The sequence below is a fragment of the Rhincodon typus genome, chromosome 35 (assembly GCF_021869965.1).
Source record: "Rhincodon typus isolate 14 chromosome 35, sRhiTyp1.1, whole genome shotgun sequence".
NCBI classification, from domain to species: domain Eukaryota; kingdom Metazoa; phylum Chordata; class Chondrichthyes; order Orectolobiformes; family Rhincodontidae; genus Rhincodon; species Rhincodon typus.
The window spans coordinates 7,277,577-7,291,535 of NC_063366.1; the positions used below are offsets into that span (position 1 = coordinate 7,277,577).

The 13,959-nt window shown below is 38.7% G+C and overlaps 1 long non-coding RNA gene across 4 annotated transcripts in view; it reads left to right on the forward strand.

Annotated features, from left to right (window-relative positions):
• Positions 1 to 1,699, forward strand: part of LOC125487033 — a 37,289-nt gene extending 35,590 nt beyond the window's left edge. For 2 of the 4 annotated variants that reach the window (XR_007265604.1, XR_007265606.1), the window contains one exon: positions 705 to 1,699. This is a non-coding gene — a long non-coding RNA (uncharacterized LOC125487033). The remainder of the gene's footprint in view (positions 1 to 704) is intronic. The other 2 variants (XR_007265603.1, XR_007265605.1) reach the window with 1 other exon arrangement.
• Positions 1,700 to 13,959: the final 12,260 nt, after the last annotated feature.

Sequence of the window (13,959 nt, forward strand, 5' to 3'; positions counted from 1 at the left end):
AATTCTGAAGGATAATACAATTACAAGCTTAAGCTCAAATTATACAAATTTAACGCCATGCAAAGACTACATTTATCAAAATGTAACTGCTGCTCCTCTAAAACATTAATTGAAAAGTGAGCTCATGAAGAACTCAACTGCTTTATTTTCTTATTCCTCTTTTCCTACAATAAGTTCCTTGTAACCTTGCTTTGTATATAACACCAACATTTTTCTCAAAATAACAATTTAACAATCTGAAAGGGTGCACGTTGAAATCAAAAGTTATGACAATGTAGCTTTCTGAAATTGAAATAATTTACACAGGTTTCATTTTCAGATTTGTTTGTTAGTTTATGACTTTCACATTGTACAAATTCCCTTTGGCAATTTCTTTGAGAAGTGAGGTTGAGCAAAGTTACGCGAGATTAAATTGCTAACATTGACAAAGGTTGCAATTAAACAGAAATAAAATTTTAATCAATGGATGCACTTTGATTGTGTGATTATGCCCAGACAAGTCTACTCATCAAACATCAGTCTCATGAATAGTCCTACAGAGGCAGACCTAAAATATTACAGAGTATGGTTATTTCCAAATGGTCAAACAAACAGAAACAATATATGTTCAATAGGACTTGATTCACTGGTATATAGATCATTAAAATGTTATAAATGTTATCAAAAACAATTGAGAAGACAAATAAAATTTTGCTTATATACAGGAACAATTTAAGCAATGGGAAACCTGTGGGAACATGCTATCATATGAACAACAGCAAGATGATTTAAAAGCAATGTATTTCTGGGCACTAGACTTCACGGCAAGACAGATTGGCATTGGAGTCGTGCAGAGCAGATTTTCCACAGAGAAACCTAACATAAAGAAATTAAGAGACAACAAGGTGTAGAGCTGGATGAACACAGCAGGCCAGGCAGCAACAGAGGAGCATCCTACATTTCTGAAGAAGGGCCCAGACCCAAAACGTCAGCTTTCCTGCTCCTCCAATGCTACCTGGCCTGCTGCGTTCATCCAGCTCTACACCTTGTTATCTCAGATTCTCCAGTGTCGGCAATTCCTACTTTCTCTCATAAAGAAATTAACTTATGAAGAATATTGCACACCCTCTGGCTATCATCTCTGGAACTAAAAGGCTAAGAATTGATTTGATGGACTTATGAACAATATGTGAAACTAATGGAGAGAAACAACTTTTATTGCTTAAACCGTAGAAGACGGACGCCAAGGTAGACCTTGTTGAAGTAGTAATAGCTGTACATTCCTCTTGGAAAAACCTCAAAAGTTTGGAACACTAAAGCAGTGGTGAAGCAACATGAGATCTTGCTTTGCAGCCCAGCGTGTAAGACTGCAGAAATAAATAATTAGGGGAGAATGGAAGAATGAGGTAAGATTTAATCGCCCAAGACCTGTTTCCTACATCAATTATACTCAAAGATGTTCCCCTCTGCCCTTGTCAGGCAAATAGTGGGCCAAACTATCATTATCAATCATGTGTGAGAGTGTATGCATGCCAGTGAAGAAAAGTTGTTTCTTAATATGAGCTCAGTTTGTTCTATTTTTGTGTGAAGACCATCCTCCTTGAAACCCTTTGTATCCTTTGCTATGTGAAATTCTTGCAGATATTTGTCCTTAAACATATTGCAGCAGCAGCCAGCATATAGATAACAACAAACTTACTTGATATCTTAGTTGCATATGTTGTTTGTTTTTAAAGTAGATAATTAAAATTGTAATCAATCAATCACTCGTTCTAATTGCCTATTTGTCTTTCTTTTTTTGTGCAATTAACTTTAATACATGATCTGCTGTGTCTAAGTATCAAGAATATTGGTGAAGGTTATCAATATTCTATTTGCAAGTCATCGATCCACAAAAATAATGATACAAACCTAAGTAATTTGGAAAGCTATAACACTAGGAAGATGCTAATTAATCATTATTGACATAATTCCCACATAGAAGCCATAGAAAGTTCACACCATTCTTCAGTTCCTCTCTGAATTTCCTTTGTGTCAGTCCATAGATACATGTGTTTTTGCACGAACTCAGGAGTTGCAACATGAAGCCAACTTCTTGGATAATATAAATAGGGTTGCTATAATATTTATTTTTGTAATAAATGTTTGTCACTGGCCAGTTTAATGAATGTATAACATAAGTCATCCACAATACTATAAAATTGCCAGAAAGAGAGAAAAGCAAAATCATGGATTTCCTCCAATTCTTCATTTGTGCATCATTCTGATGTTCACTGTTGCTTATGAGTCGCTTGCGGACTTTATTCACTATTATAATATATCTAACAGTCAGAGCATTAAACAGTACAATTAAAAGGATCGGTAACAGAGGGGTCATGATGCTGTCAATTCACTCGAATGCCTTCCACAAGGGGGAAATCAAATAATCTGCTTTTGGAACACGATGCCATGGTATGCTGTCAATTATGAATGCTAGTTCATTTATGTAGTAAAATGGAATGTTTCTCAAACAGCTCACCACAAACACAGTGACGCTAACTATCACTGCAGTTTTCTCTGTGTAGTATTTTGCTTGTAGCTTCTGAAAACAAATTGCTGCAAATTGATCAAAAGTGAAAGCAACAGTGAACCAGACAGAACAGTCTAAAGCAACAAAATATGCGGCTCCATTTGCTATACACACTGGCATCAGAAGCATGAAACTCAGAATGAAGTACATGTTATTAATTTTGTGCAGTACCACATGGATGATAACCACAGTTAATTCTGCTGTTGCCATAGCGGTCAGATAGTGTGTGATGCACTTAGCAAGACCACAGCTCCCCCATGCCAGGATCACAACCACCACCAAGTTAACTGTAAGAATCAGAAAAATAAAATGCATTTGTTTGGTTTGGTTTTATTTATTGAATGTTTATGAAGTGATAATTGAAACAAAAGTTTTCTTCTAAATAAAATTCAATTCATGCAAGATATATACAACTGTTTCTTTTCTGGTAGTGCAGTGATCCATGCTAATACCTTGAGACTTAGGATCAAAGTTGAATTTGATTAATAAATCTGGAATTATAAAGTTAGTCTCTTCAACGGTGACAAGAATTTACAAAGTCTCATTCTCGTCACTAATGCACACCAGGGAAGGAAATGTGCCATCTTTAATTTGTCTGCCCTACATGTGACTGCAAACCTCCATAAATGTGATTGAGACATCTTAGCATGCTACTCAGTACAATGGAAAATTAGGATTGTTAACAAGGACTGGCCTTTGCAAGATGGACACATTCTGGGAAAAGAAATGTACCTTGAATAGAACTATTTTTTGGAGTCCAGAAAAGCCCATGGGGAATATGCAGCTGGAATGTAGAAAATCATGTGCACTGAAAATAAAGATGGTAATATTGTAGAAGAAACAAAATGATAAAAATCATTTTTTTAAAAAAAGAAAGCGCATTGTAACATGATTGGAAAATTTGTATTTTCAACAAAATAAGTTCCTTCATTCACTGACAGTGAGTCCAAAATGTGAACATTAGCAATGATCTTTTAGTTTCAAATTGTGGAGAGTGTTTGTTATGGGATTGAGTGTACTGTGTCCACAATGGTGGACAGTGCAGGATTGAGTGCACAGCCTCCCTAGACTTTTAGTTTTATACAACGATGAAGTTCCAGTGTTATAGTACAGGAGGAAGTATTTTGCCTCGCCCACCTGTGCCAACTTTTCGTGAAAACAGCTGAGCTAGTAACTCTGAGCTTATTTTGTTTCCCTTCAGTTAAAAGTCTCATTCCATCCTGAAAGCCAAGGTTGAACTTGTCTACACAATTGTATCACAAATCCTACCAAATCACTGTGCATTTCACCCTCATGTCACATTTGATACATCTGGCAAGCATTTCAAGCATTTTCCTTCAGTGGCCCACTGCTTGGTGAATGTTCTGCTTGTAGGAAATGTTTCATTCTGTCACTACTATTCGCACACCTCAGTATTTCTAACACTTCTAATCAATTTTTCCCTCAACTCTGTGTTCTCTATCAAGGTAATCCATGTATTGATCCAAGTAATATATCATAAACAAAACACCATTCTTGCAAATATTCCATAAATGATCACATTCTACTTAAAGTAGCACCTTGGAGCTCAGAACCAGATCTCCAGTTGATGCTGCAACTTCTTGTCTGTTTTTAGTCTGTCTCTATTCATAAAGCTGAGCATGATTATCACATTATTTTCTAAACCCATTCTAGCATCTTCACCAATTTCTGAACATTTAGCACAAAGTGTCTTTTCATGATGTCACATTGTGGCATCCCCAGGCTGAAAGATAGCTGTGTCCTTGAATTTTTATTTTGTGTCAGCGTCTTTCAGTGTTATTTTTGTTTCACAGTCTTCAAATTTGCTGTTCAACAAAACTATTCTGCAGTACATTATCAAACATCTTTTAGAAATGTTGTTAGGGCAAATGTGGAAAGGTTGTTCCCACTTATATAATAATCTATAAGTTGAATTAATTTCTGTAAAAATGTGAGATGACCCCAGTTTAAGCAGATATGTGGTGACGTTTTTTTTGTTTTGCAAGGTCATGAGTCTGGAATTTTCCACCTATAAAAATGGTGGAACTAGGTTCTTGAAAAACCTATAAGACCGTGCTAGACAAACACATATTCAGCAATGGTTGAAAGGTTGTAAGGGGTGTATCTGAAAGGGAATTCAGGGTTATATTCAAATCAGTAATTGTCTTATTGAAGGTTAGAAGATGCTCCATAGGCTGAGTGTCCTAATCTATTGTTTTCCAACTGATGGTGACATCTTAGGTGCAAGTACCTAGGTACATACAGCAGAGGAATAGAAGTAGTTGCTTAATTAGAGAGTTGAAAATAAGTTAAAGATAGAAAAATATGAAGAGGTCAATCATCTGATTGTTGGCTTTTCCCTTTCTTAATTACAGCCAAGTACTGGAAATTATCAAATGTTGCCAGACTCACCAAGTTCATAGTTCAGATTCATAGGACATGAAGTATTTCACTTACATTTTCAAGATTATATTTTCAGTTGCATTAGCAGTAAGTATCATTTAAAAATTTCAAGTCTACCTACAGCACCATTCGGTTGAATAAACATCAGCAAATGATGATCAGTGCCTCCATTCTTTCCAACATTTTTTCTTCTCAGTATTCTCAGAAGAAATGGATCGGGTCCTCATGATTTAGTTACTTCAGCAATGTTAATTTAAGCCAGACTTTCTATGACCGTCTCTTTGAGTTGTTTTCCATGCACTGTCCCGGCAACCTCCATTGTATCAAGGCTCCAAAACAGTATTTTTGCTTGGTAAGGGTCTATTTAATATCCCAGTCTTTCAGATAAGAAAGGCAGCACAGTCGTCAGTGGTGACTTTAATCTGCATGTAGATTCAGGCGGTCAGATTGGCAGAGGAAACCAGGAGGAAGAATTCATGAATGTATTTGGGGCATTTTCCTGGAGCAATATATTCTTGATCCAAGGGATCGGGATGTTTTGGATCTAGTTCTGTGCAATGGGGTAGAATCAATAAATGACTTCAGAACATAAGAAACGTTCTCCACTAAAATCGTGACTGCAACGTGGCAATATTTCACCCTCAGTTTGAATGGGAAAAACTTAGTGCAGAAACAATTATGCTAAATTTATATAAAGGTGATTTCAATGAACGAGGGTGGAGGTGGTGGGTGTGGACTGGGAAAGAGATTTATCAGCAAAACTGATTCAGGAAAAAGGTAACAGCAAACCTGATTGAGGGAAGAACAAAATAATAGATGTTTCAGAGACCAGGTTATAACTCACAGAAAAGACATATTCCAGTGAACATGAATGATTCTCGGAAGGGGTAGGCCAACCCTGGTTAACCTGAGATGTTAAGCATAATATCAGGTTGACCAAAAGAAAAAGAAGCATACAATGTTACAAAGATAGCAGGAAATGAGCAGACTGAGAAAGTTCTAAAAACCAACAAGAACAGCCAAAAATATAAAGAATGGTAAATACTCTTTGAGGGTAAACATACCAGTAATACCAAGACAGGCAGCAAGAGATTCTTTAAGTATAAATAGAAAAGAGGAGAGAGTCAAAGTGAACAGAGACTCGTTAGATAGCGAGGCTGAGAAGAATGCAACTGGAAACTAGCAATTGGAAGAGGAGTTGAATAAGTACTTGGTATCAGTTGTCACCGTATAAGTAACTACAAGTATTCCAAAATTACTAAATATCCAAAAGCAAATGGAGAATGGACAATTAATACAACAATAACAAGAAAAAGTAGCAGAGAAACTAATGGGGAGAAAGGCCAATGAGGACATGGACATCAGGAGATGCATCCTTGGATATTGAAGAAAGGAGCTACATAAATGGTAGATGCCCTGTTAATAATCGACCAGGAATTTTTAGATTCTGGACAAGACTTGAATGAATGGAAAATTTCCAATGTGCCACCTTCATTTAAAGAGAAAAGGTTCAAATCACCATAGCTCAGTTAGCTTAAGTTTTATCATCGAAAAAATGTCACTGTGTATACTGTTAGGTTATAGGCATTGGAAGAAAAATAGAGGACCTGAATATTATTTTAATGAAGAAAGACTGCAGATAACTATGTTAAAGAGACAGGTCTGAGTACTCGTCCATGAATCACAAAAGGACAGCATCTAAGTCCAGCAGGTAGTAGGAATAGTAAATGGAACGTTGGCTTTTTATTTCAAAAGAAATTGATTTGGTTTCTTTTAAAGGCCAAAATTATAAAAAGCGGTTGTCAGATCAAAGTTGGGCAACTGTGAACAGTATTGGGACCCTTATCAATTGTGTTTGATGACAGTCCCGAATTTGAGCAAATGTTTTCTGAACAGTAGTTGCGTATGTTGGGCCTGTACTCTTGGAATATAGCATTATAAGTGACAACTTTATTGAAACATACAAGATTCTTTAGGGAACTTACCTGGTAAGCATTAGGAGAGTTGTTTAGGACCAGAGGGTATCAAATCAAAATAATCAGTTAGAGATTAAAGTCTAAAAGGCTCAGGAACTTGTTCTCTCAGATGTCAGTAAAACCATGGATTTTGTTATTTTTAACCATAGAGGGCTGTTGAGGCTGGGTTACAAGATATTTTTAAGGGTGGAATCATAGGTTTTTAATCAGTAGGGAACCAAGGGTACGTGGATAAGGCAAGAAAGTAAATTGAGGATTATTAGATCAGCCAACATCTCACTGAATGGTGGAGAGGAATCCATAGAGTGAACGATCTACTTCTGCTCTTGCACATTTAGTCTTATGGTCTTATAAACCAGCTTTATAATTAAAAAGAAATCCATTGTGACACATTTGTAACGTATTTTGCAAAATCAAATTTAAAGACAAAACGAATTTACATTACATTGGATATCAGTGCGATCTCAGTGGTAGAATCTGCTAAGAACATCAAAGCAAGTGGCTTCAACACTGTTTCGTTTGAATTTTCAGCTAGAATTATTACTAAGAAAAGCAATGTGAGCTTAAAACTTATATGAACCAACCAGAACAACTAAGATGGATGACAACACATTGATATTCAAATTATTTTGCTTGTTTCATTGTCTTACCAGGAGCACCAATAGCAGCAAGAACCGGATAGTAAATTAGGTTAATCTTGTAAATGGCAGGGAATTCCATTTCTCGTATTCTTACCAGACAGGGATTGCAGAGCGTTATTTAGAGGTGCTCTTATTAAGAGCACAGTCGACTCTCCAATGACAGAGCCATCAGAGAATGCAAGCTAGGCTATGAGTGACATTTCACTGATGAAACTGATTTACTTATTCATTTTTGCCCGGATAGGATTTCCAACTAATATCTCGACTCCATCTGAAAAGCAACATGAGTTAAGAAATTAAACAATGTTCAAAATTGTATTTCAATTCCATTTTAGCAAATGTAAAACACAGCTATTTGAGTTATTGTGTTCATTATTGAGCCCATATGTCGGAAATATGTTGGAGATTCCCAATATATATGAACCAGCAATATTTGAATTATAATCCCAAAATTCTAATTACTCAAACATATGAAATAAGCGTTTGCCAATTTCAATTGTGACGTGAAAGCAAAATTCATTGATACTGGAATTTTGAATTACAAAGAGAAGCGTTGCAAATAATAAGCAACTAAGGCAGCATGTTTAGAAAGAAAAACAAAGTTAAGTTTTCATGTTGATGATTAATAGTCATAAATTCTCAAATTGCTGCTGTACCCAGTATGTTTCCTTTCAGTACTGACTGTTTCACAGGTTTTACAGTGTCCAATTTATTGCAGGTTCCTTAAAATGAACGGAATCGCAGGGGTCATTGCAATAATCTGTCTCGCCTCACCCCCAAAGCTGAATCAATATTTGATGGTAAGACAGGGTGTTGTGAACAAGCTTAGCATGTTCTGCAGGATGCTACATATAATCAGCAGGAAAGATTCGACCTGTTCTCAAATGGTAGAGACTCGCTTCAGGACATTCTGCAGCTTGAATTAATGAAGAAAAACATGCCATTGAACTAATTTGTAATTACAGTTCAAACATCTGAGTAGGAGTTTAGCCTCTAGTTATGGCCAGTGAGGCAATGGATGAACTGCTGTCAATCATAGGAAATGTTCTGTCATTAATTAAGATCATGTCTGATCATTGTCTAAACAACTTATGACTGCTTTTGGCCCACGTGGCATAATGCTTTGTTTAATGCTTTTTTTTTCTGTTTCAGATTTAAAATTAGCAATTGATTTAGCATCCGCTACTGCCTGTGGAACAGAGTTCCAAACCTCCACCATCACTTGTGTGTAGAAATACTTCCTAATATTTCTCCTGAGCGATTTGACCTAACTTTTACACTATTTCTCCTCAGTTCTAGAATACCCAACCAGTGGAAACAATTAAACTTTATGTACCCTATCTTTTCTGTTAATATTGTGAAGACTTCGATCAGATAACCCCCTAACATTCTCAATTGTAGCGAAAACAGGCCTAATTTGTATAATCTGTCCACTTAACTAAAACCCTGAAGTCTGGGTATGATTCTTGTATACCTATGTGGTACCCCTCCAAGGACAATATACTTCTAAGGTGTTGTCCACAGATTTTACCAAACGACTCCAAATGGAGTCTAACCAGGGTTTTGTGTAGCTGCAGCATAACCTCTCTGCCCTTATACTCCAGTACTCTAGATTTAAATGTGAGCATTGTATTAGCCTTCTTGATTATTTTCTTTACCTCTGTGGCACTTTAAAGATCCATGAACCTGAACCCCCAAGTCTTTTTGGACATATGCTGTATTTAATTTTATATCATCTGCAAAGTACTCTGATCAATCCCTTTTCAGTCCAAAATGGATTACCTCACACGTACTTCTATTGAGCAACATCTGCAACAATTTTGTCTATTCGCCTAATCAATCAGTATCCTTTGTAATTTTCTGCTAATATATACATTGTCTACGATGCAACCTGACGGTGTGTCTTCAGGAAATTTGGATATATGACTTTCTATATCATTATCCAAGTCTTTAACACATAATGTGAATAATTGAGTTGACACATAGAATTATAGCTTAACACAGAAGAAAAGGAAGCCAGTTCACACGACATGTTTTGAAAGGATAAGACAAACTGCCCTTGTGTGCGAATCATTCCCTATTGTCCGGTATATTTTTTATCCAATTTACCTTTGTTTGGTTACTGTTTTAACAATGGAAACAGTGTGTCTCTCTCTTCTATCAATTCAGTCGGTTCACTCTGTCCTTTAATGTTTTAATGCGGACATCACCAACAAAACCCCTCCTTCGTTCCTGGAAAGACAGAAAAAAAATCTATGCCCCTGCGAAATTCGCGTTTCAATGTATTTCCTCATCAATTGACACGAGGCAAAGTGAATGCTTGGAACAACAGTTTTGGAAATATTGCTGCTTGTGAGTAGGCAAATTAAAATGAAACGATATTGGAAACTTAACCTCCAGCATTGCAAATCGAGAGAAAGAATAAGGAAATGGGATAAGAAAATAAAGGAGAAACTACCAGGCGAATCAAGGCATTCTGTCACGTTTTTTTTCACAGAATGTAAAGCCTCCATTCACAAATTATCATGAGGTAGAGCATAGAACAGCGCAGCACAGAGACAGACACTCCAGCCCACAATGTTGTGCCAAACATGACGCCAAATTAAACTAATCCCTTCTGCCTGGAACTGGTCTATATTTCTCCATCCCTTGCAATTCATGTACTTTTCTAAACGTCCCTTAATCGCCCCTATCTCATCTGCCTACACCACCACCATTGGCAGCACGTTCCAGACCACTCTGTGTAAAATGCTTGCACCTCACATCTGCTTTGAATTTTCCCCCTCTCATATTAAATGCATGCCCCCTAGTAGAAGACTATCCAAATCTAGGAATAAAAAAAAAGATCCTGACTGTCAACTCCATCCAAGCATCTTACAATTTTATAGGTTTCTATAAATTCTACCCTCAGCGTCAGTTCCTCTAGAGAAACAATCCTAGTTTTTTTTCTAGCCCCTCCATTTTGTTCATAGTCTCTAGTCCAAATAGCATCCAGGTAACCTCTTCGGCACCCTCTCTAAAGCATTCACATCCTTCCTGTAATGTGTCGATCAGAATTGAATGCAATACTCCAAGTGTGGCCTGACCAAACTCTTATAAAGTTGCAACAATGCCATCCTGACTGTTGTGGTTGACCAATAAAGGCAAGCATGCCATATACCTTTACTACCCTATATACCTGTGTGCCCACTTTCAGGGAGCTATTCACTTGGACCCCAAAGTTCCTCTGTATATCAATGCTGTTCAGGATCCTGCCATTAACTATATATTTTTCACTAGAATTTGATCTCCCAAAGAGTAGCACCTCACACTCACCAGGATTAAACTCCACTCACCATTTCTCCGCCCATATCTGCAACTGATCTACATCCAGCTGTATCACTTGGCAACTTTCTACATTGTCCACAATTCCACTGATCTTTATGTCACCAGCAAACTTACTAACCCAACCATCTACATTTTCATCGAAGACATAGTACAGGTCTCGGTATGAATCCATGTGGAGCACTATTAGTCACGGGCCTCCAGCCTGAAAAACAACCTTCCACCACTACTCTGTGTCTTCCATGAGCAAACCAATTCTGAATTCAAGTGAACAAGTCACAGTGGATCCCATGCATTTTAATCTTCTGGATGAGCCTACCAGGGGGATATTGTCAGAAGCGTTACTAAAATCCATGTAGACAACATCCACTCGTTTACCCTCATCAATCGCCTTTGTCATCTCCTTGAAAAATTCAGTCTAATTAGCAAGACATGGCCTTGCTTACTGTCCCTAATTAGGCCATGCTTTACCAAATGCTTGTAAATCCTATTCCTAAGAATTCTGTCCAATATCTTCCAACCAGCGATGTAATACTCACGAATCTATAGTTACCTGGATTATTCCTATTACAATTCTTGAACAGAGGAGCAACATTAGCTACTTGCTCGTCCTCTGTGATATTTCCAGTTGCTAGTGAGGATATAAAAGATCTTGGTCAAGGCCCCAGCAATTTCTAGAATAGATACCATCAAGCCTTGGTTACATTTGATTGAACTAGGCAGACGATCGCGCTTACTATTCATCAAGAAGGAAAGCTCAATATTTAATTCAGGACAATCTGAATGCTTGTCAGCAAAAAATTTAATAAACTCTGACAGGGAGAATGTGTCAGTGGTATGAAGGCTGGGTGCAAAAGACAGGCTGTTTTCAGCTATCCAGTATGAATGTTCCATGCTTCGTTTTGCTGATTCTAAATATTTTTATGACAAAATATTCCCGGAACATTATCAGCTGTTCCGATGAACTGCTCATAACATTCATGAGTGCCCATTTCAAATAAGATGAGAAATAATGATTGCACTATTTATCTTAATCCAGCCTGTTAGGAAATGATTTATCCTTGGTCCAAAAGGAACCAATTCTGCAACTAAACGTATAAAACTGAACAGGCTATCGTGCGGTATGAAAGGACATTTAGTGGATATCAATTGATAGCTGGCATTAGTAATAACAAAATATTTCGATACATGTTGGATCACTATTTTTAACGTGAGTCATACATGTGAATTTCTGTTGTTCGAAAGGTAGATAAAAACACACAGTGTCGAAACATTCTTTTCCTGCTGTGCTTCCTCGAATATTCTTATTGTGTGTTTCTAGACCCTTTGTAGGCCTGGCCAGTTTCGTGTTTCAGTTGCAACGTGCTTGAATTTGTCCATAGATTACGACCAATGCAAACATAATATTCAGAATATATTTATGTTCTTGAAAACGTGAAATGTACCATATTCAGAGATTTGGGATTGTTTTACTGTCCTAGGCGGAGGTTGGCCGGTTTCCATCGGACTGGGTCATGATCAGAACGAAATGATTCAATTTTCAAGGAAGTCAAATCGGAAGAATTCGACAAAGTTGCAATGGGTAATTTCTTGTGGGGATTGTGTGCCTGAAAGAATTGAAACATTCACTGAAGGAGTACCGAGAATTGGAAAGATTACTTGACGGCGTGGCGCGGTGCTCAATCGGTCTCATCATTCAAAGAGCGTTGGTTCGATTCACGTGAGCTTTTGGAATGTTTTCATAAATTTAATTGCGTTCATTAAGGTAAGCCTCGATCAAAAATTCAGTGGTAAAATGTTTAAATCGCAGAATCGGCTCATTTGGCCCATCGCCAATTATTCAACACTTCAGTCTTGCAGTACAGTTTCGATTACTTGGCACACAGCCTCCTATGCTAAATGAAAACCAAAAGAACTGCGGATGCTGTAAATCAGGAACATAATCAAAGTTGCCGGAAAAGCCCAGCAGGTCTGGCAGCATCTGTGAAGAAGGGTTAGCGGACGCGAAACGTTAACTCTGAGATAGTAGGAAATGCCGATGATGGAGAATCTGATATAACAAGGTGTAGAGCTGGATGAACACAGAAGGCCAAGCAGCACCAGAGGAGCAGGAAAGCTGACGTTTCGGGCCGAGACCCTTCTTCAGAAATGGGGGAGGGGAAGGGGATTCTGAAATAAATAGGGAGAGAGGGGGAGGCAAATAGAAGATGGATAAAGGAGAAGATAGGTGGAGAGGAGACAGACAGGTCAAGGAGGCGGGGATGGAGCCAGTAAAGGTGAGTGTAGGTGGGGAGTTAGGGAGGGGATAGGTCGGTCCAGGGAGGACGGACAGGTCAAGGAGACGGAATGAGGCTAGCAGGTAGGAGATGGGGGTGGGGCTTGAGGTGGGAGGAGTGGATACGTGGGAGGACAGGTTAGGGAGGCGGAGAAGAGCTGGGCTGGTTTTAGGATGCGGTCGGGGGAGGGGAGATTTTGAAGCCTGTGAAGTCCACATTGATGCCATTGGGCTGCAGGGTTCCCAAGCAAAATATGAGATGCTGTTCCTGCAACCTTCGGGTGGCATCGTTATGGCACTGCAGGAGACCCAGGATGGATATGTCGTCTGCGGAATGGGAGGGGGAGTTGAAATGGTTCGCGACTGGGAGGTGTAGTTGTTTGTTGCGAACCGAGCGTAGGTGTTCCACAAGGCGGTCTCCAAGCCTCCGCTTGGTTTCCCCGATGTAGAGGAGGCCACAACGGGAACAGCGGATACAGTATTAGCAGATGTGCTGGTGAACATCTGTTTGATGTGTAAGGTCTTTTTAGGGCCTGGGATGGGGGTGAGGGGGGAGGTGTAGGGGCAGGTGTAGCACTTCCGGCGGTTGCAGGAAAAAGTGCCGGGGGTGGTGGGGCTGGTGGGGAGTGTGGAGTGGACAAGGGAGTCACGGAGAGAGTGGTCCCTCCTGAAAGCGGGTAAGGGTGGGGAGCGAAAAATGTCTTTGGTAGTGGGGTCAGATGGCAGGTGGCGGGAGTGTTGGAGGATGATGCGTTGGATCCGGAGGTTGGTGGGGTGGTAGATGAGGAAGAG